This window comes from Schistocerca gregaria, chromosome 3 (genome assembly GCF_023897955.1).
Source record: "Schistocerca gregaria isolate iqSchGreg1 chromosome 3, iqSchGreg1.2, whole genome shotgun sequence".
Classification (NCBI taxonomy): Eukaryota; Metazoa; Arthropoda; class Insecta; order Orthoptera; family Acrididae; genus Schistocerca; species Schistocerca gregaria.
The window spans coordinates 311,170,615-311,193,472 of record NC_064922.1 but is presented as its reverse complement, the minus strand read 5'-3'; the positions used below and the strand labels follow the sequence as shown (position 1 = coordinate 311,193,472).

At 43.4% G+C, this 22,858-nt stretch overlaps 1 protein-coding gene and 1 non-coding gene across 3 annotated transcripts in view; both read right to left on the bottom strand.

Moving 5' to 3' along the window:
• LOC126354710 (rap guanine nucleotide exchange factor 4) overlaps positions 1 to 22,858 on the bottom strand; it is a 1,235,035-nt gene that overhangs the window by 429,060 nt on the left and 783,117 nt on the right. The gene's annotated exons all lie outside the window — the stretch shown is intronic.
• On the bottom strand, positions 10,434 to 10,508 carry Trnat-ugu (transfer RNA threonine (anticodon UGU)). Its single transcript has one exon. It is a non-coding gene; the product is annotated as a tRNA-Thr (tRNA).

Sequence of the window (22,858 nt, the reverse complement as noted above, 5' to 3'; positions counted from 1 at the left end):
GCACTAAATAACCCTTTTAACGGTTTTTCAATAGTTTCCTCATAGCCAATTCCTCTTTGGCACTTCAATTCCCCCCCCCCCCCCCCCCCACCTTCCCTCCTCCGCGATCTGAATGGCGGACTAATATGGAAACTTTTCCCAACGGAGAGATCATCATAACACTTTCATCAGTTACAAGCCATATGTCCTGTAGATACACAATATGTGTCATTAATGTAGTGAGATGCATTGCCTACTGCAACCTCATGCCGCTGGTAATTGCTGATTCTTCCACCACTTGCGGGCAGTTTCCCATCGCATTTCTTGTTTTTACTCGCATTTTAGACGTAGCTCCTCGATTGCTGTTGTCGTAAGCTTCAGTTTATTTTCTGGCAAACATTACATTTCATCGTTAGGTTGTGCTGTCCCTGCATTAAGACCATTAGCTATTAATCAGACTAATTAAACATTTGCACTGTGTGACAAGTCCATAAGCGTAATCTTGGTAATTATCCGCAGTGCTGGCGGTTTGCGCTCGCCACCGTTGCTAAAGTGGACAATGCCCGGAACACAGTGGGCCGGTATGCCATTTACCCTCTAGGTCAACAGATGTTGCACTGCAGCTGATTTTGTTTCATACAACGTGGGAACAGTAACTAGAGACACGCCTATTTCATTTAAACGATAACGCGAAGAAATGCCCGGAGAATGCGCAGATCGCAGACAAAGCCCCGAAACGACAATTTTAAAAGAAACATCTTTTAGTTTCGTGCATCACCTGCTATCGATCCAAACTGACACTAACAACAGAGCAGTAGGTACCCAATAATGGTTTGATGGGATACCATCTGTGACAGATACTGCTTCACACTATCTGATGCAAAGTTTTTCTTTAATGTCTTATGTGATATCAAGTTTGTCGTTAATCTATCCGAAATACGAAACAGTGGACGTGTTTGACAAATGTATTCACACTTTCTTTTTCAATTTCTATGTGGGAGGCATATATTCTGGACCTAACGAAATGGCTGACAAAGTAACAGCCTACGAAAAATGAGTCAGTCTTAATAAATTAAATAATACACAAGTGGTCGTTTCGCCTCAATGCCTGAATCTGACCACTACTGGCTTAATGTGCTACACAAATAAATTAATTGCTATAAGATTAATAATATTATACTTTGCAGGCTGCCCCTCCCTATATTCTACTTTAAGTCGGTTTACATGCAAGTATGTATCATGAAATATACCCCTAATTGAAAATACCCTGTCGTATCTAACGTTCAGACTCATGAACAACGTGATAACGCTGGCATGAACAGACACATAACTGACTTAGTTCTGATCAGCACACGGCCTAGCATTCACGACTAGTAAGAAAGACATTTTGTAGCCAGGCTGCAGGGGTAGGACAAAAATAAAGAGAAACCGCGAGAAACGCATGCTTGAACATAAATGCAAATGCTAACCAAGCCTGCAGGTTGCTATGTTATATCTGACCACAAACGACATTTGTGCAATGTTCTCAGTACGTTGCAAGTGCCACGCGTGGTCAGAGCAGTGTTCTATGTACAGGGTGACAATTATTGAACTATATCAAATAAAATCGTCCTAACTTCTGAGCGGCTTGAGTTACGACTTTACACCGCACAGTTGACCGCGCGGCATGATGGGAATTAGTATGCGCTGTATTGTTTGGTTTAGCGAGAACGCCATGGTTTCGTCGATAATAAAAACTGGCGCATTTTGAGGACTGAGAATCCGCATTTCGCGATCCAAAAGTCTCTTCATCCCCAACGGGTGACTGTGCGGTGTGAAATGACCAGTCACGGAATAATCGGTGCGATGTACCTTGATGGCACTGTGGCTTCCGAACGGTACATGAAGGTTTTGGAAGATGATTTAATCCCCATTATCCAAAGTGACCCTGATTTCGACAAGATGTGGTTCATGCAAGACGGAGCTCGACCCCATCGAAGCAGGAGAGCAGGCGGCATTCTGACTCTGGGGTACCCAGAAGCCGCTAGCATGGGCTTCGATTGGCCGTCATATTCTTCCAATCTGAACGCATGCGACTCCTTTTTGTGGGGCTATATTAACGACAAGGGGTATAGCAATAGTCCCAAAGCCACTGCTGAGTTGAAAACAGCCGTTCAGGGGGTCATCGACAGGATCAATGTTTCGACACTTCATCGGATTATGCTGAATTTCGCTGCGTCAAATCATCGCCAATGATGACAGGCATATCGAACATGTGATGACCTAAATCTGAATATCTGTAGTGACGTTTACATTTGAATAAAGTGTGTGCATCCTGTAGTTTGCAAATAATTTACGTTTTTTTGTGTAGTTCAACAATTGTCTCCTAGTAGTTGCATTACGTGGGAACTAAGTGAATTCGAAAGTGGGAAAGTTGTTGGTGGTCGTGTGGTGGGTGTTTCCGTAACCAAGGGATCCGACTTGTTTGGAGTTTCAAGAGGCACGACATCGAAGGTTTATAGCGCACGGATGGAAAGAAGTCACAACGCCGACAAAAGTATGTGTCGAGTGAACGTGACAGACGATCACTGAAGAGGATTGCGACGAATAGAGACAGAATGATAGCTATTAAAAAAGTCACTGCAGAAATGAATGTCGCACTCGCGAACTCTGTCAGCACCAAAACAACACGAAGGGAACTTCATAAGCAGGGAACTGAACGTGGAGATGGATTTCCCAATCCATTCATCACTGACCAAATGCCCGTAACAGGAACATGTTGTGCGAAGCCATAAAACCTGATCTATGAAACAATGGAAGAAACTCATTTGATTGACTTAGTCTTGTTTCACACTGTTGCGAACGACTGGCCGAGTTTACATCCCGAGAGTGAAACACGACGGGGGTTCGGTAATAAATTGCGCAGCCGTATCGTAATATTCCTTGGCCCCATGGTTATTTGCTAAGTCATATTACTGCCAAGGGTTATATGACCATTTAGGCTGATACGTTCTAGCTCGTGGTACAATATTTGTTCCTTAATGGCGATGCTCCAAAATGAAAGGGCCAGTGTTCAGACAGGTCGCATCGTCCAGGACTCGTTTTGTGAGTTGTCAACGTTATTGAGCCTTTGTAGTCTACTTTGAGGAGGAGTGATAGTGATCGCTATCCACCTGCATCATTGTTAACTTAACTTGCGACTATTTTGCGAGCTGTTTTGAATGCCAATCTTACACTGTGTTAGACACGATTATGTGTTGTGTTGTATTTCCATATTTTGTCCAACCTCTGTACGTGCAATAGGCATGCTTGGCTCAGTCTGCTAGCATAACGTTTCTATTGGGAAATCTGAATGTTCGTAGACATAGGCACTCACGTGATTCCGCAGATTTTACCGATGTCTTACATGTTTAAGCTCTTCACGGGTATGCTACCGGATATGATCGCCTTCACTACACGATATTTCGGCGATCCATCTGGCCACTATCTTCAGGGGGATCGCTGAGTGCACAGTCACGCCGGAACTGTGATTGTGTACTCAGCGATCGCACCTGAAGATGGCGGCCACATGGATCACAGAAATATCGTGTACTGAATACGATCATATCCGGCATCATACAAATAAGAGCTTCAAAATAACGAATTCGCGTTACGTTTAAAGTGATGAGCTGCAAGTACCTTCCGTAAATTCCAGCTTACCTCCTGTCCTGAAGGATTATGCCAAGAAAATAATGTGAAGCATATTGATTATAGTACTTATTGAAATATATCTACAGGGTGGTCCATTGATAGTGACCGGGCCAAATATCCCACGAAATAACAACAAATAACCAAATTCGTCTAGCTTCAATGGGAAAACCAGATGGCGCTATGGTTGGCCCGCTAGACAGCACTACCATAGGTCAAACGGATATCAACTGCGTTTTTTTTTTAAATAGGAACCCCCATTTTTATTACATATTCGTGTAGTACGTAAATAAATATGAATGTTTTAGCTGTACCACTTTTTTCGCTTTGTGGTAGATGGCGCTGTAATAGTCAATATTTTAGACAAACAGTTGGTTACAGGTAGGTTTTTTAAATTAATATACAGACGTAGGTAAGTTTGAACATTTTATTTCGGTTGTTCCAATGTGATACATGTACCTTTGTGAACTTATCATCTCGGAGAACGCATGCTGATACAGCGTGATTACCTGTAAATACCACATTAATGCAATAAATGCTCAAAATGATGTCCGTCAACATCAATGCATTTGGCGATACGTGTAACGACATTCCTCTCAACAGATAGTAGTTCGCCTTCTGTAATGTTCGCACATGCATTGACAATGCGCTGCGCATGTTCTCAGGCGTTGTCGGTGTATCACGATAGCAAATATCCTTCAACTTTCCCTACAGAAAGAAGTCCGGGGACGTCAGATCCGGTGAACGTGCTTCGACGACCAATCCACCTGTCATGAAACATGCTATTCAATACCGCTTCAACCGCACGCTAGCTATGTGCCTGACATCCATCATATTGGAAGTACATCGCCATTCTGTCATGCAGTGAAACATTTTGTAGTAACATTGGTAGAACATTACGTAGGAAATGAGCACACATTGCACCATTTAGGTTGCCATCGATATAATGGGGGCCAATTATCGTTCCTCCCATAATGCCGCACCATACATTAACCCGCCAAGGCCGCCGATGTTCCACTTGTCGCAGCCATCGTGGATTTTCCGTTGCCCAATAGTGCATATTATGCCGGTTTACGTTACCGCTGTTGGTGAATGACGCTTCGTCGCTAAATAGAACGCGTGCAAAAAATCTGTCAACGTCCCGTAATTTGTCTTTCATCCAGTGGCAGAACTGTACACGACGTTCAAAGTCATCGCCGTGAAATTTCTGGTGCATAGAAATATGGTACGGGAATATTATATAGCATTCTCAACACCGATGTTTTTGCGATTCCCGATTCTCGCGCAATTTGTCTGCTACTGGTGTGCGGATTAGCCGCAACATCAGTTAAAACACCTACTTGGGAATATTCATTTGTTGCAGGTCGTGGTTGACGTTTCACATGTGGCTGAACACTTCCTGTTTCCTTAAATAACGTAACTATCCGGCGAACGGTGCGGACACTCGGATGATGTCGTCCAGAATACCGAGCAGCATACATAGCACACGCCCGTTGAACACAGTAGCCATACATCAACATGATATCGACCTTTTCCGCAATTGGTAAACTGTTCATTTTAACACGGGTAATGTACCAGGAAGCAAATACCGTCCACAGTGGCAGAATGTTACGTGATACCACGTACTTATACGTTTGTGACTATTACAGCGCCATCTATCACAAGGTGAAAAAACTGCTCCAACTAAAACATTCATATTTCTTTACGTACTACACGAATATGTAATAAAAAACGGGGGTTCCTATTTTTAAAAACAACGCAGTTGATATCCGTTCGACCTATGGCAGCGCCATCTAGCCGGCCAACCATAGCGCCGTCTGGTTTCAAGCTTCAAGCTAGACCAGTTTCGTTCTTTGTAGTTTTTTCGTTTGATGCTTATTTCGTGAGATATTTGGCCCGGTCACTATCAATGGACCACCCTATATATATATATATATATATATATATATATATATATATATATATATATATATATATATAGGGTGGTCCATTGATAGTGACCGGGCCAAATATACACTCCTGGAAATTGAAATAAGAACACCGTGAATTGATTGTCCCAGGAAGAGGAAACTTTATTGACACATTCCTGGGGTCAGATACATCACATGATCACACTGACAGAACCACAGGCACATAGACACAGGCAACAGAGCATTCACAATGTCGGCACTAGTACAGTGTATATCCACCTTTCGCAGCCATGCAGGCTGCTATTCTCCCATGGAGACAATCGTAGAGATGCTGGATGTAGTCCTGTGGAACGGCTTGCCATGCCATTTCCACCTGGCGCCTCAGTTGGACCAGCGTTCATGCTGGACGTGCAGACCGCGTGAGACGACGCTTCATCCAGTCCCAAACATGCTCAATGGGGGACAGATCCGGAGATCTTGCTGGCTAGGGTAGTTGACTTACACCTTCTAGAGCACGTTGGGTGGCACGGGATGCATGCAGACGTGCATTGTCCTGTTGGAACAGCAAGTTCCCTTGCCGGTCTAGGGATGGTAGAACGATGGGTTCCATGACGGTTTGGATGTACCGTGCACTATTCAGTGTCCCCTCGACGATCACCAGAGATGTACGGCCAGTGTAGGGGATCGCTCCCCACACCATGATGCCGGGTGTTGGCCCTGTGTGCCTCGGTCGTATGCAGTCCTGATTGTGGCGCTCACCTGCACGGCGCCAAACACGCATACGACCATCATTGGCACTAAGGCAGAAGCGACTCTCATCGCTGAAGACGACACGTCTCCATTCGTCCCTCCATTCACGCCTGTCGCGACACCACTGGAGGCGGGCTGCATGATGTTGGGGCGTGAGCAGAAGACGGCCTAACGGTGTGCGGGACCGTAGCTCAGCTTCATGGAGACGGTTGCGAATGGTCCTCGCCGATACCCCAGGAGGAACAGTGTCCCTAATTTGCTGGGAAGTGGCGGTGCGGTGGTGCGGTCCCCTACGGCACTGCGTAGGATCCTACGGTCTTGGCGTGCATCCGTGCGTCGCTGTGGTCCGGTCCCAGGTCGACGGGCACGTGCACCTTCCGCCGACCACTGGCGACAACATCGATGTACTGTGGAGACCTCACGCCGCACGTGTTGAGCAATTCGGCGGTACGTCCACCCGGCCTCCCGCATGCCCACTATACGCCCTCGCTCAAAGTCCGTCAACTGCACATACGGTTCACGTCCACGCTGTCGCGACATGCTACCAGTGTTAAAGACTGCGATGGAGCTCCGTATGCCACGGCAAACTGGCTGACACTGACGGCGGCGGTGCACAAATGCTGCGCAGCTAGCGCCATTCGACGGCCAACACCGCGGTTCCTGGTGTGTCCGCTGTGCCTTGCGTGTGATCATGGTTTGTACAGCCCTCTCGCAATGTCCGGAGCAAGTATGGTGGGTCTGACACACCGTTGTAAATGTGTTCTTTTTTCCATTTCCAGGAGTGTATATAGGGTGGTCCATTGATATTGACCGGGATATATATATATATATATATATATATATATATATATATATATATATATATATATATATATATATATATATAGAGAGAGAGAGAGAGAGAGAGAGCCCGAAGATAGTTCAGGAAAATTGTTATCCTTGCTGCTGAAGGTAGAAGGAATATTATCTAGGTAGCGATTACAAAGCGCATCTCGGCCAAAAAAAATTTGAAAATAATGACAAGATGTCACGAATACGTTTTTGAACCTATAAGTAGAAAAAAAATGTAATTGCATTCAAGGCATAGTTACGTCACAATGATGCGCACAACTAAAGCGCTTGTCCCACACGCTAAAAAGATGCGCTACTAGTGCAGAAAGCACACATATCACTATGTCTGCTCTAGCTTTGACTGTACTCAACTCCTTACTTAACTGCAAAGGGTCTTACCACAGCTTCCCATGCCAAGCCTCAATGCCCGACAAGACTGGTTTCCTACGCTTAAACTTATGTCTGTGTTGTAACGTGAACCTGAACCGTGCAAGTAGTGTCCTTATGTAAACACTATCTGGTGAAATGGCTCGCCGAACCCGTCTGAACAATGTAAATGTATTGCAATTTACTTTTAACAATAAGAATTAGAAAACGTGAACATGAATACTAAAGAAACCGTCCTGTGAAATTCTGTATCGTACAGTACGGAGAACAAAGAACAGTGCTACAGTGGATGACGTTACAGTACGTGACTTGTAACACCGACAGACAAAACTGAGTAACAATTTTGCATAAAACTACTAACTAAACTTTGAAAGAACAACTACCCAAAACGTGTCTGCGAAAATGCCCTTTAAATTTACGAACGCGAACTGGCTTAATAAAATATGTAACACTGCAGTGTAAAAGTAAGAATGTCTGTACGAGAAATGATATATGAACTGAACTTTACCTGAACTAAACCTGATAATAATTATGGGGCGGCAGCGGAAACTTGGAACTGCTAGAAAGTGGTGAATATTAAGATACAGCGCCGCAGTAAACCAGCTAAACAATCTTGCCAAGTGCAATGAAAGGAAAGGCAGCTACGCTATGCACATCACACTTGATGTTTTGAGAAACTGTGTTCCGCTAAATACAATTGCAGTTTCGTGAGGAGACGGTGGAAGAAACTCAACTTGGAATTACTGAAAAGAGACTAGCGTTCAAATCTATATTATGAATCTCATTCCTTAACAATTACAACCATCTTTACAAAAATGACTTCTTATAAAAAATATGCCGCTGCTATGAAATTAGTTAATGAAATGGTGAAAGAGTGGTGACTCTACAACTCTGAATCCAAGCTATGTAAGCAAATAACTTTGGTTCATCACGCCTCGATGGTCAAATTGACTGATCTGAACCAGCAAAGAAAAATGCATCTTGCTAATTTTTTTCCTTTCTCAAACTCGTGATAAATGCAAGCAATGCAGCTACACCATTGCCTGAATATCTTCACACTTCTAAAATCAATATTTACGAAATCGTATTTCGAAAAAGCACATAATCTGGGTTTGCATCTCTGTGTGCTGCTAGTTATTTTCAAACAGCTCAGCAGTGTGACCAACACCCGACTCTCTCACTTACTTCTGTCTGAATGCCACCCTGGCAACGACAATGTTATTGATAACCAAAGATTTCACTGTTTCTGCTCAGAACCTCCGTGGCGTAACATATCGACTATTGACGACTCCTGTCTCAAAAATATCAATCGTACAGATATTTAGTATGACACATCGAATAAAAAATGAATACCAAAAGTAAGCTACAAACCTTACAAAGTCAGGATAGTACTTTCTTAATTTTACAGCAAATAGGTGTATCTTTTGCTGGACTAAAGCAAATAAGACACTAGATAATAGAAAAAAGTCCGAAACGCGTAGAGCTATGTCTATTTAAGCAATAGCGTAAAGTTGCACTTCTGTTACAGTCACGGGCAAATAATTGTCGACATGGTACACAGTCTGGAAGGATGTACACTATTTGATCAACAGTATCCGAACACCCATTAGTCAATATTGTTATGGGGTTAGTCCACCTTTCAAATGTATAATGTCTTGACGTCTGGTGGAACCACTTCCAGTGAGTTGTCTGAATCTCTGTGGAGTAGTATCAGTTCATTCTTTCTCGAGAGCCGAAACCAAAGAATCCTTGGATCATTTATTTATACCATATTAGCCTTTTACGTATAATTTAAACACAGGCTGTTTTGATTGTTACACAAATTGTACACTAGGCATTACTACTTAATTTACCTCCACAATAATACCTCCCATTACTACAACTACACTAGTGGCCATTAAAATTACTACATCAAGAATAAATGCAGATGCTAACCGGGTATTCATTGGACAAATATATTATACTATAACTGGCGTGTGATTACATTTTCACGCAGTATGGATGCATAGATCGTGAGAAATCAGTACCCAGAACGACCACCTCTGACCGTAATAACGACCTTGATACGCCTGGGCATTGAGTCAAACAGAGCTTGGATGGCGTGTACAGGTACAGCTGCCCATGCAGCTTCAACACGATACCACTGCCCATCAAGAGTAGTGACTGGCGTATTGTGACGAGCCAGTTGCTCGGGCACCATTGACCAGACGTTTTCAATTGGTGAGAGATCTGGAGAATGTGGTGGCCAGGGCAGCAGTCGAACATTTTCTGTATCCAGAAAGGCTCGTACAGGACCTGCAATATGCGGTCGTGCATTATCCTGCTGAAATGTAGTGTTTCGCAGGGATCGAATGAAGGGTAGAGCCGCGGGTCGTAACACATCTGAAATGTAACGTCCACTGTTCAAAGTGCCCTCAGTGCGAACAAGAGGTGAGCGAGACGAGTAACCAATGGCACCCCATACTATCACGCCGGGTGGTACGCCAGTATGGCGATGAGGAATACACGCTTCCAATGTGCGTTCACCACAATGTCGCACAAACACGGATGCGACCATTGTGATGCTGTAAACAGAACCTGGATTCATTCGAAAAAACGACGTTGAGCCATTCGTGCACCCAGGTTCGTCGTTGAGTACACCATCGCAGGCACTCCTGTCTGTGATGCAGCGTCAAGGGTAACTGGAGCCGTGGTCTCCGAGCTGATAGTCCATGGTGCTGCAAACGTCGTCGAACTGTTCGTGCAGATAGTTGTTGTCTTTCAAACGTCCCCAACTGTTCACTCAGGGATCGAGACGTGGCTGCACGATACGTTACAGCCATGCGGATAAGATGCCTGTCATCTCTACTGCTAGTGATACGAGGCCGTTGGGATCCAGCGAACCCATCGATTCCATATTCTGAAAATGTGTGCCCCGGCCGGGACTCGAACCCGGGATCCCCTGATTACATGGCAGACGCTCTATCCACCTGAGCCACCGAGGGCACGGAGGATAGTGCCACCGCATCGTCCCCTAGCTGTTCCTCTACTATACGCAGTATCCTCATTTAGCGATTTCTTAAGCGCAATAATGTTACTACATCTTGACCACGGTAACATTCGCCCCTGCATAGCTGACTGTTAGCACTACACATGGCGACTCCAAACCCTTCAGGACATGGTACAGCTTAATGTATCATTCCAAATCAATCGTTTTTAGTCATCCACTGTCTATTAAGGTTACCCTTTACACCATCTCAAGCGTCGCTTAGCAGTGACGGCAGAAATGTGTGGTTTATGAGGAGATACTCGGCTGTTGTAACCCATTCTCTTTAAGTCTCTACCCAAAGTCATTGTGCTACCTGGACTCCTGGTAGCACTTTGGAACTCACGATTGATCTCTGTTGTTGATTTCAGGCTATTTCGTACAACCACCCTCCGCAATGCTGAATGGTAACTGTCAGTCAGGGCAAGAGGTCTGGCCGGTTTTCATTCAGCAATTCTGTTCCTTCGTGTTTCCACTTCACCTAAAGTCCACTTACAAAGGAGTGTCTGGAGACTTTTCGTCACATAGTGTGCCTTCCTAATACTCGTTTAACGCAATAAAAATATTGCAGAAGTCGATATATTCTTAGATATAATGACGTTTTTCGTGGAAATGCATCTAACGATCCGAGAACCACTACATTTGTGTCTTCGCAGTGGAAGTATGAAAGTACTTCAGAATGAAAAAGATCCATGTCCTTTCTGGAAGGAATGACAGTTACATGAGGGTCGTTCAATAAGTAATACAACAGACTTTTTTTCTGAAAGCTGGTTGGTTTTCTTCAGGATTCCAGTATACCATCTTATTTTCCACTCTTTTGGCTACAAAACCCTATTTTTCGACATAACCTCCATTGACTGGGACCGCCTTAGGCCATGTACTGGGGTGCTTGTATGCTTACAGGGTACCGCTCTACTGGTCGATGTCAGAGCCTGCGTCGTGCTTCATCAGTTACCTCTCCACCATCCACGTACTGCTTCTCCGCACAGTCCATCCTTCTCTGGACCAAACAGATGGAAATTGGAAGGCGCGAGAGCCGTGCTGTATGGTGGCTGAAGAAGAACAGTGCAGTAAGTTCTGTGAACTCCTCTCGAGTGCGTAGACTTGTTTGAGGCCCTTTAGGAGAAGTTGGTTTGCCTTTTTGTGTTAGCTTGTTCGCTTATCATTTCTGCTCCTGTCGCGCTTTCCTATCATTACAGTTGCCATAACACACTACAGCCCACCTCTCCTTTACCATTGTGCATGAAGTCGTACACAATACTATTGAACCCCGGTTTTAGAAGCGGCCAGCTGTTTCTTCCTAAGGTTGAATTTCGCTCGCATAAAATATTTCTGTTCAGCGAAATCGGATCGGAATATTTTAAATGGAAGCTTTTCCAGAAGCTATGTACTTAATTACGAATACTTATTACATTAGGCCCTATTTAATCATTAATTTACAACTGATTTTAGTTAACTAATTTTTTACTGAAATCCAAAGAAAATATTGTAAAACGCGGGCGAAAGAAAGAGATAAGTTGTACATTTCACGATATTCCGTCGTTTCTTCAGTTTCCTGTGGGTAGCACAGTACACTTCACAGGTGCTCGTTGCACCATGAGGGACGACATAAAACGGAATAACATCTCGCTCAACGACTTGCCATGCATCTGTCACTGCCAGGTCTCCGTGGACATAACGTAAGCTCCTATGAATATCTACGATGCTCTAGTTTTCCACCTAAAGAAGATTGATAGCTCGCCACCTGGACGGCAGCTTCGTTACAGACGCCATTTCGAAGGTTATGTACAGCGCCGCTATCTATCGGAACTTCATGAAACTATAGGGGCTGACGGGAGAATATTCAAGGATGTCCCACATCAAACTCCGCATTTTTTCAACAGAAATTGGCAGAGAAAAAATATGTGTTTCATTACTTATTGAATGCCCCTCGTAAGCCTGATTAAGCGACAAACGTGCTGAAAAATCCTACATGTGAAGAAGTATAAAATAACATTTTCTTCCAAGAAACGTTTTAGACGTAAAGCAAAGTTCCGGAAATAGGACGAAAAGGTAAAACAAAAGTTTCAGCTTGAGAAGAGAAAATGAAAGCCCTTGCCACAGAACCGCACAGAAAATTAACGGGCATCCAAGGGAAAGGGCGAAAACACACACAAAAAAGCAGCTTTCGTTAAAGCGCCTCATTAAATTTTAACAGAGCTTTTATTACGCCGGTCACCGCGGGCAACGGCCGCTACATTCATAAATGAGCTCTGCCGACGGCGGCCAATCTCAGCGCTGCATAAGTCTGCTGCGCGCCCTCAAGTTTTTAAAGCAATACCTGCTCGTATATACGCGGAAAATAAAAATGGGAGTTAATGGAAAAGCTGCTGCAACATATTGTACCAGAATTAATTAATATGAAGTACGTCACTGTCACAAACAATTCAAATCAATGAAGTACTGAAGCTTAAGCTGTACTTAGCAGATTAAAAAAGCATTCAACTTGAATTACGCCGACTTCCGCCAGCAGTGACAATAATGACGGTAGAATTGCTAGCAACCTTGAAAAATTTAAAATTCTATTGGTGATGTCAGACTCTGTGTTACCCCGATGATCGCACTTCTTGCATAATTCATCTCAAATATTGGTTACTGTCGTAAAAAAGTGAAGTGCCGTAAATAGTGGCACCAAGCGATCATGGAACCCTCCACTGCTGATGCGTCTGGACATTGGACTAATGTGTGCGCTGTTCGTCATAGAAAGAGCTGCACGGAGAAGGATCCCACCGACCCACTGCAAACTGGGTGTGCATGTTGCACACCTTCAGCAATGCCCAGTGATTACTTTTCACAGTTGGTAGCACACTAGGGGAGCGTGGATGGGGCTGTAGTTTAGGTCATAATGCGGAAAAGGTGGCCATAAATAAAAGAAGTTCAGAGTTCAGCAGTTTCGTTTAATAGGTTGGCTTTAATAATGTTGGGAATATTCGTGGTATCACATATCGATACCACCCCATGGGCATCAATGTTGGCAAAGGAATTGCAAGTTTCTGACTGATGCCGATAGTGATCGCACGGGGTCTGGCGGACCCAATGGTGTGCGCCCACTGAGCCACGCTTCCAGCAGCTCCGTACCATCAGCGCCCATAGCCACCTTGATACAGGACAGTCGATGGCAGCGACTCAACCAACGCATGCTCCACTTGCACTTCGAGTCTCTTCATTGCGACACCATTGTTCATGCTTAGTACACCAAACCTCATACTAGTTGATATTGTATGAGTTGGATTTTAAATCTTGCTGCATTATTTGTTATGAGTCTTCATACACTTGGAGGAATACAAGTTAACTAAATCACCTGTCTGTTGTGTTAACTCGCTCGCTAATCATTTCTGGTTGGTTGGTTGGCTGGTTTTGGGGTTTGATGGGGGCTAAACATCGAGGTCATCAGTTCCCAGTTCCAAACAGACATACTTGTAAAAGGCCTATACAGTAAAAGCGTAACCTCTGCACCCAAAGGGAGGGAACGCCAAGAGTTACAGTGCTAAAATGAACACCGCAGTAACACAAAACAGAGGACACTTAAGAGGAGCACAGCAAATAGTTGACTAGAGTAAAACAGACTACAGTGGTTGATGGATCAGGTAAAACGTCAACCTCTCAACTACAAATGAAGAACCTTCAGCTGGAAAGCGTTGATAGAGGTACCAACATAACTTGTTACCATAAAAGACACTATTTTGGTATCCACGTCACAATTAAAAGTCGCTGGAGTGGGTGTAGCCTGAGAAATCATGCGAGAGCACCCACACTAGAGCGAGTGATGAAACCCAGCTGCACGGATAAAACGTAAAACTGAGTCAGCTATAGAGGCATCGTCACCTAGAATTAAAGGAAGTGCAGCTGGTAAATTAAAGGACTTCCGCAAGGGGGATACAAGGGGACAATCCACCAGAAGATGGACCACTGTCAGCCCTGCATCACAGCGACACTTGGGCGAGTTCTCACGACGAAGGAGATAGCTGTGGGTCAACCGCGTGTGTCCAGTTCTGAGACGGCAGAGAACAACTGAGTCCCTATGCGTGCCCCTCAAGGATGAGTTCCATATGGCCGTGGACGACTTGACCATGCGGAGCTTATTTGGCGTGTTCAAGACAGACCATTCAAAGCTCCAGACATCACGGACCTTGCTCCTGTCCAGTTTTCCTATGATTGCAGTTGCCAAATTTCTCTATAGCCCACATATCCTTTACCACTGTGCACAAAGTCGTACACGACACTATTGAACCCGTCTTCAAAGAGGCCAGCTGTTTCTTCCGAAGGTTGACTTTCGCTCACATGAAATATTTACGTTCAGCAAAATCAGATCGATATTTTTTAATGGAAGCTATTTCAGAAGGTATGTACTTAATTACGAATACTTCTTTCATTATTTAATCATTAATTAACAATTGATTTTCGTTAATTAACTTTTTACTAAAATTCAAACAAAAAATTGTAAAATGCAATCGAAAGAAAGAGGTAAGTTATGGAGTTCACCATAATCCGTCTTCTTTTTCATTCCGTCCGTAAGTATGTACTTCTTAACTATGTATCTTCAGCCTTAAAATGCAGCTACTAGCCGAAACTCCCGTTCTGTACCAATTTTTAGGTAGCTGTTGTAATGTGATGTTATTTACACTGAGAAGCATGAATTGAAAATTCCACAAAAATACGAATAAATCACATAAGGACACATAATCATAAAATTACTATTTCTATAACATCGCTACCATGCTATTAGAAACTAAAAATATAATTACGATATTGCAGTGCATGTGTTGCTAAGAAGAATGACGCGAAGCTTCCTTCCGAGATGGATGCATGCATGCAAGACCTTGGCTCTTGTATGGGGGAACTATGCTGACTATGGTGGCCTTGAAGCTTTCCCTTATGCAAACATCTTGGCTTGGAAGACATGGAGTACTGCTGAGAGTACTGGTGTACTAGCTAACGTTCCCTATGGTACTTTGGTGCCTGACAAGCCGTTTACTTTATCTACAAGAAGAAAGAAGAAACTCAGGAACGACGGCATAGGGAAGGTTGGGTCTGAGAGGGAAACGTTCACGTATAGCCAAAGCGGCTAAGGCTATTGCTTGCATAAAGTGCGAAATCTGTGTTCGAGTCCCTGTCCGGCACCAATTTTCACTGCCGCAAGTGCAAATACATTTCATGTAAAAATAAAATTAGCAAAAATGAAAATATTTTTTAGAAATTTAAAAGGTGTTCTTTATTTCATATCCATGCGCTTTTCCTTGATAAATTTACTTCCGTTAAATTATATCTTAATATTACATGTTTCTTCTTCCCACAAATCATCTCTGAGGAAAGTGAAAACTTTGTCTATGAAAGATTTTGCCCTCTTGGTACCTGCTGCAGAGGATTATGGGTAGTCAATTGCTGAGAATAAATCAATGAATGGCTATAAGCCGAACATAAACATTTCCAGTCAATTATGGGTTCAGTCGGACCGAAAGACCCAGTCCATTCCATGTAAACATAGCGAAGGCCGTTATGGAGCCACCACTAGCTTGCAACTTGGGTACATGGCTTCGTGGGATCTGGACCACATCCCCCCCCCCCTCCCCTCCCACAAAAAAAAAAAAAAAAAAAATCGGCGCTTCCAACTGGAAACGCAACTCATCTGTCCAGGCCACGGTTTTGCAGTCGTGTAAGATCCAACCAATATGGTCACGGTCGCAAAAGAGGCGGTGCAGAAACGTCATGGTGTTAACAAATGGTTCAAATGGCTCTAAGCACTATGGGACTTAACTTCTGAAGTCATCAGTCCCCTAGACTTAGAACTATTTAAACCAAACTAACTTAAGGACATCACACAAATCAATGCCCGAGGCAGGATTCGAACCTGAGACCGTAGCAGAAGCGCGGTTCCCGGCTGAAGCGCCTAGAACCGCTCGGCCACAGTGGCTTGCAGGTGTTAACAAAGGGTTGGCGTAGGTCGACTGTTGCTACAGCCGATTAATGACAAATTTCGCCGCACTCTCCTAACGCATACCTACGTCGTACGTCCCACACTTATTTCTGCGGTTATTTACCGCAGTGTTGCTGCACCGACACCACTACGCACATGCCGCTGCTCTCGGTCGTTAAGTGAAGGACGTCGGCCAATGCGTTGTCTATGGTGAGGGGTAATGCCTTAAATTTGGTATTCTCGCCAAACTCTTGACACTATGGATCCTGGAATATTGAGTTATCTGTTTCTGAAACTGAACGTTCCATATGTCTGGTTCCAACTACTACTTTGCGTTCAAAGTCTGTTAATTCACGTCGTGTGGCCCTAATCACGTCAGAAACAGTTTCATGTGAATCACCTCAGTACAGATGACAGTTCGGCCAACGCACTGCCCTTTTATACCTTGTGTACGCCATACAACCACCATCTGTATGTGTGCGTATCGCTATCCTATGACTTTGTCACCTAAGTGCGTATGTTTGAGTTGCGTAAGAGTGCGCCACGAGTCGAAGAATAGAATGAACGAACATCAGCAAATTTATTTGGCGATCTACGCGAAAAGTACATTTTAAGACATGTAATGGTTGTGAATGTGTAACGAGGTTCTTCCCTTTGCTCGATGCAAAAATGAACTCTCGTTAACGGAAAAATAGCAGTAGTGGAAACTATTTGCGTGAACACATATTACACCAATTTGTTCATTGTTGGCGCTTATGCCGTAACCGTTGTTAGTGTGACTATTTGAGAAGGAAATTTTTCTGCTTCGCCTTTAATATATTATCTACTGTACATTGCATCTCGCAGCCTGTGGTTTCACCAGCTGTTGACACGTACTCCGCAAGCCGCCGCTGAGTGGGTGCCGGACGGTAACTTGTACCACCGCTGGTCGTTCCATTTCCCGTGACACAAATGAAGCGACGGAAAAACGACGCTCTATATGCATACGTGACAGGCTTGATTTCTCTTATTTTGCCTTGCGGTCTTTATGCAAGTTGACTGATGTGGCAATGGGATCGTTTTACATCCTGTCGAAAATGTCGGTTGCATAAATTCAACATTTTTTGCAAATAGATCATCATCGTACCTCCAGCGATTCCCATTTGAATTCACGGAGCATTTCCCTAAAACTGGTGTGTTGATCAAACCTACCAGTAACAAATCTAGCAGCACGCCTCTGATCTTCTTCAATGTCTTCCTTTAATCCGGCCCAATGGGGATTCCAAACACTCGAGCAGTACTTAAGAATGAGTCTCCTTTACAGATAAGCAACACGTCTTACAACTATCCCAATAAATGGAATTCGACCGCTCGCGTTCCTTATAACGACCTTAGGTGCTAATTCCTTTTCATGTCACTCTGAAGTGGTACGCCTAGATATTTAACAGACGTCACTGTGCCAAAAGGCACGCCACTAATATTATTCGAAATTTACAGGACCGTTTTTCCTACTCCTCTGCAGTAACTTATATGTTTCTACGTTTACAGTAAGTTGACATTCATCACACCAAGTAGAAATTCTTTCCCAGTCATCCTGTATCCTCCTGCAATTATTTAACCATGTTACTTTCCCGCAGATAACAGAGTCATCAGCAAGCAGTCGCGGATTGCTGCTGTCCCTCAGAGCGTTTATCTACACAGGTCGTCAAGAAAAAGAGGCAAACTTTGGGGATAGGTTCCTTAACTCAAACAAGAAAAAAAAGTCTGGTAAACCAGGGCTCTGAAGCGCACATCTAAAGAGATGTGCAAACTTGTTGAGTAGAAGAGCTGTGCTTCACATTAGAAGTGCTCATAACTCTTTAAGTACGCATTTTAGCTCTCATGTTTATTAGATTTTTTCTTGTTTTGCTTAATACTCCCTACTTCAAAAATATTGAAAACAAAAACTTCGCAGTAGAAGAGATCTGTTTCATAATATCGATAGTGATCAAGTGCTTATATGCATGTTTATCGGTATTTTTTGCTTATTTCTGAATAAGAAACCTGTCTCTAGAGTTTATTGGTGTTTTTTAGCCTCAGAATGTATAGTGAACTTAGTAACTCCTGACTACATCTTTATCTCTGATGAGCACCCGCCCTCCTGGACAACGACTGGGCTCTATTACTCGTACTTAAAAAGTCTTCGAGACACTCACACATCTGAGAACCTAATCCGTATACTCGGACCTGAACTATGTCAATCACTTCCGGGAAATCTAAGAATATGGAATCTGCCTTTTGCCTTCATCCATGGTCCAGGGGGATCTTGCCAGAGAAGGACAAATTACATTTCCCACAAGTAATGCTTTCTAAATTCGCGTTGATGTGTGGATAGAAGCTTTTCTCTCTCAATGAAATTTATTATATTAGAACGTACAGTAAGCTCTACAATTCTTGCAGCAAACCAGCTTTAAAGATACTAGTGTACAACTTTGTGGGTCCGCTCTTTCACCTTCCTTATAGACACGTTTCACCTGGGCATTTTTCCAGTCATCACGTGCATTTCAGTGTAAATTGCATGTTCGTTCGGCACGAGTGTGCCATAGACAGTTTGTTGAGTTCGATCTTGCTGACGGTTTTTGTCTCCTTAAGCTTGAAATTTTTAAGTGCATACACAAATTTTACATAAACACATTTTATCACTGGTAGACTTGTACTCTATTTAATCGTAGGCTGCATACTTGGTGATACACATTACATCATCTTATGAAATTTAACAATTTGGCACAGATATGTAACAAACATGTGACCTTCACTAAAACGCAGCTGATGATGAAGGCATACGATATGAAATACACTGTGCAATGAATAATATTTATTCTCTAATATTTACACATACAGCGTCAGACCAAAAAGTTTAGAGAGGAGATTGATAAAAAAGTGAGGGAAATTAATATGATGGTTTTAGTGCTTCAGATGTTATACATAGTGTACCCAGCTTGAGTACAACGCAAAATGGTTCAAATGGCTCTGGGCACTATGGGACTTAACATCTTACGTCATCAGTCCCCTAGAACTTAGAGCTACTTAAAGCTAACGAACCTAAGGACATCACACACATCCATGCCTGAGACAGGATTCGAACCTGCGACCATAGCGGTCACGCGGTTCCAGACTGTAGCGCCTACAACCGCACGGCCACCCTGGCCGGCTAGTACAACGCACAAAAGGTCCGCACAACATTGTGAAAGTGTAAGAAAGTCTTCTTTGGAATGTTGTTTAGCTCGAGTGTCAAAGTGAGTTGAATGTCGCTTATGTCGTCAAAGCCGCTCTCCTCAATGGGAATTTTTTTACGTCGTTGTTCTGTGACAGGTTTGCATTGACAACAAGTTTGATCACTCGTGATGATTTTTTCCGAGAAAAGAACTGTCCACATTTTGGACTTCAATCGAGTTTTAGCAGGATTCCATTCATCACTGCTTTTGTTTGGGAGTCTAAATATGCAGGACAAACATTGCACACACACACTTTTCTCTTCGTCAGAACGTTCTCGATAATTCGTTGAATACTTGATTCAGATATGCTATTCCATTGCAATTTGTGACGCAACAACGTTGACACACAACAGTCTCACATCTACTACTTAACATTGCTCCCAAGTGAGGTGTCACAATGTTGACATTCTGGACTCTAATTCGGGAGTACGACAGTTCGAATTCCCACGCAACCCTTCGGATTTAGGATGGGAAGTTAAACACGTGAAAATTAGAAGATATACATAGAAAAACGTGCTGCAATTGTAGCACTTAGCCAAGCAGGTTTATCTATTCTCCAAATTGCGAACAGTGTACTGTGTCTGTAAAATGGTTCAAATGGCTCTGAGCACTATGGGACTTAACGTCTGAGTTCATCAGTCTCCTAGAACTTAGAACTACTTAAACCTAACTAACCTAAGGACATCACACACATCCGTGCCCGAGGCAGGATTCGAACCTGCGACCGCAGCGGTCGCGCGGTTCCAGACTATAGCGCCTACAACCGCTCGGCCACCCCGGCAGGCACTGTGTCTGTAGGAGGAGTGGAATACACCCTTCACTGCCACAAGACAACAGGTAGCGATAAGGACATACCAAGACCCGGACGACCTCTTAAAACAACTAAAAGTGACGATACATGTATCAGAATTACCAGTAAGAGAAACAGACTCTAAGCAGTGCCACAAATTCGTGCAGAATTGGTAGAAATAAACACGACAACATTATCTGTTGTAACAGTAAAGAGGCGACTGACTGGAGCCGGCCTGAAACGATGTGTTCACAGTAATAAAACACCTCCTAAGGCACATAAATAAACAGAAGAGACTTTAATGGGCTAAAAAGCATGGTAATTGGACATCGGAAGAGTGGTCGAAGGTATCACTCGCCGATGAATCGCAGACAGAGATTTTTGGAACCAGAAGGAAAATATTTGTTCACCGATTTGTAGGGGAAAGGGTAGCCCAGCAGTACGTGCTACCTGCAGTTAAACACGATGGAGCCGGCCGCAGTGGCCGAACGGTTCTAGGCGCTTCAGTCCGGAGCCGCGCTGTTGCTACGGTCGCAGGATCGAATGCTGCCTCGGGCATGGATGTGTGTGATGTCGTTAGGTTAATTAGGTTTAAGTAGTTCTAAGTTCTGAAGGACTGATGACCTCAGCAGTTAAGTCTCATAGTGCTCAGTGCCATTTGAACCACTTACAACTGTTAGTCAGTGAACTTCTGACGATGATGGCGGAGATGGTCATCGAAAGCTCGAGTATTTTATTCGAATTGACGCGGCTTGAAAACCGAGAACGTTTTATTCTTGTTCAATCATTACTAGCTGGATATTTTTTTGTGTCGTCGTCGGTGGACATATCACTTCTTATGAAACGGTACTGCCAAATTTCCTTCCACACACCTCTCTAATTCGAGCTTGTGTTCTCTCTCTCACGACGTCGTTATCGACATGAAGTTAAACTCTAATCTTCTTTCCTTCAATTTTCCTTCTACTGAACACTGCCTGCTAGCACCACATTCATGCAGCAGGTAGCAAGCACGCTAGGGATGGTCTAAACTTACTTCCCGATATCAGTGAGTTCTGTGAATGCTACTCCTTGGTAATTGTGACTTTTAGTTGCAATTTGTCATAATTTAAAATCACAGTTTGTGTTCCTCTAACAATATTAATATATGATTTCTGTGATTTATCACCACTGTGATTAGTTGCAAGTAGCAAGTAACATGCACTGACAAGTATATCTGCTAACTGGTATTTATGGTCAGGTTAAATGTGCAATAGCAACGGAAATGATATGTTCACGCCTGTGAAGCGTGCAGATTATGTATTTCAACTGTGTGTTACTGAAATCATTATGCGGTCTGAATAAATGCGCAAAGTGAAATAAATGTGAAATAGTCTGAGTGAATAACTAAAATTCGATTGACTCCTTGTTAAAGTCGTCACACAACCCTACATTTTCTGCCAAGTAATTGCCGATAAAGATTTGGTTATGTATTTTAAGGTTGATAATATGCAAGTGCAATGAGTGGAAAATACTGATTTCCCATTTAAAAACTGACGACAGGAACGAGGTAAATGGAATACGTCAGAAAACACACAGAAGTTTATTTGTTTGTTGCACTGGTAAACAAAGATACGTCTTAGTGAATACTTTACTGTTAAACATTTCAACGAAGGAGGAATGTCGATCAACAGATGGAACACGGCGCTGAAAGTTAAATGCTACTTTTTGTTGCAACTTGTGACTTATAGTTGCGACTTTTCACCGACATCGCAGCCAGACTCGATAGCGTGACACAAGGTTCTTAGAAAGAAGTAAGAACTACAGCCAACAGATTGCACACGGCGGTGAATATTAAATGTTACTTTTTAGTCGTTAACTGCTACTTGTGTCTTCTTGTTGTTACTGAAATTGGAGTGAAAGAACCGTAAAGCTCTTATTGGGAAAACTGCCACTTCTCAAAAAATGTCTCTATGCACTATGGGACTTAACATTTGAGGTCATCAGTCTCCTAGAACTTAGAACTACTTAAACCTAACTAACCTAAGGACAGCACACACATCCATGCCCGAAGCAGGGTTTGAGCCTGCGACCGTAGCAGCAGCGCGGTTCCAGACTGGAGCGCGTAGAACCGTTCGGCCACAGCGGCCGGCTGCGACTTCTCAGTTGCTGTGATTCGTAACAGATATGTTTCAATAAACAGTGACCAAACTCAAAAATGTATAAAATAATATTTCAGACAGTGAAAGAAAAATTTGGTCAGCGCAGCAGAATACCATGCGAGGGGCCCTCTATTTCCGGCCTTATCGAAGATTATCTCCAATCGGGAATTGGGCGCTGTGTTTTCATCATCATCGT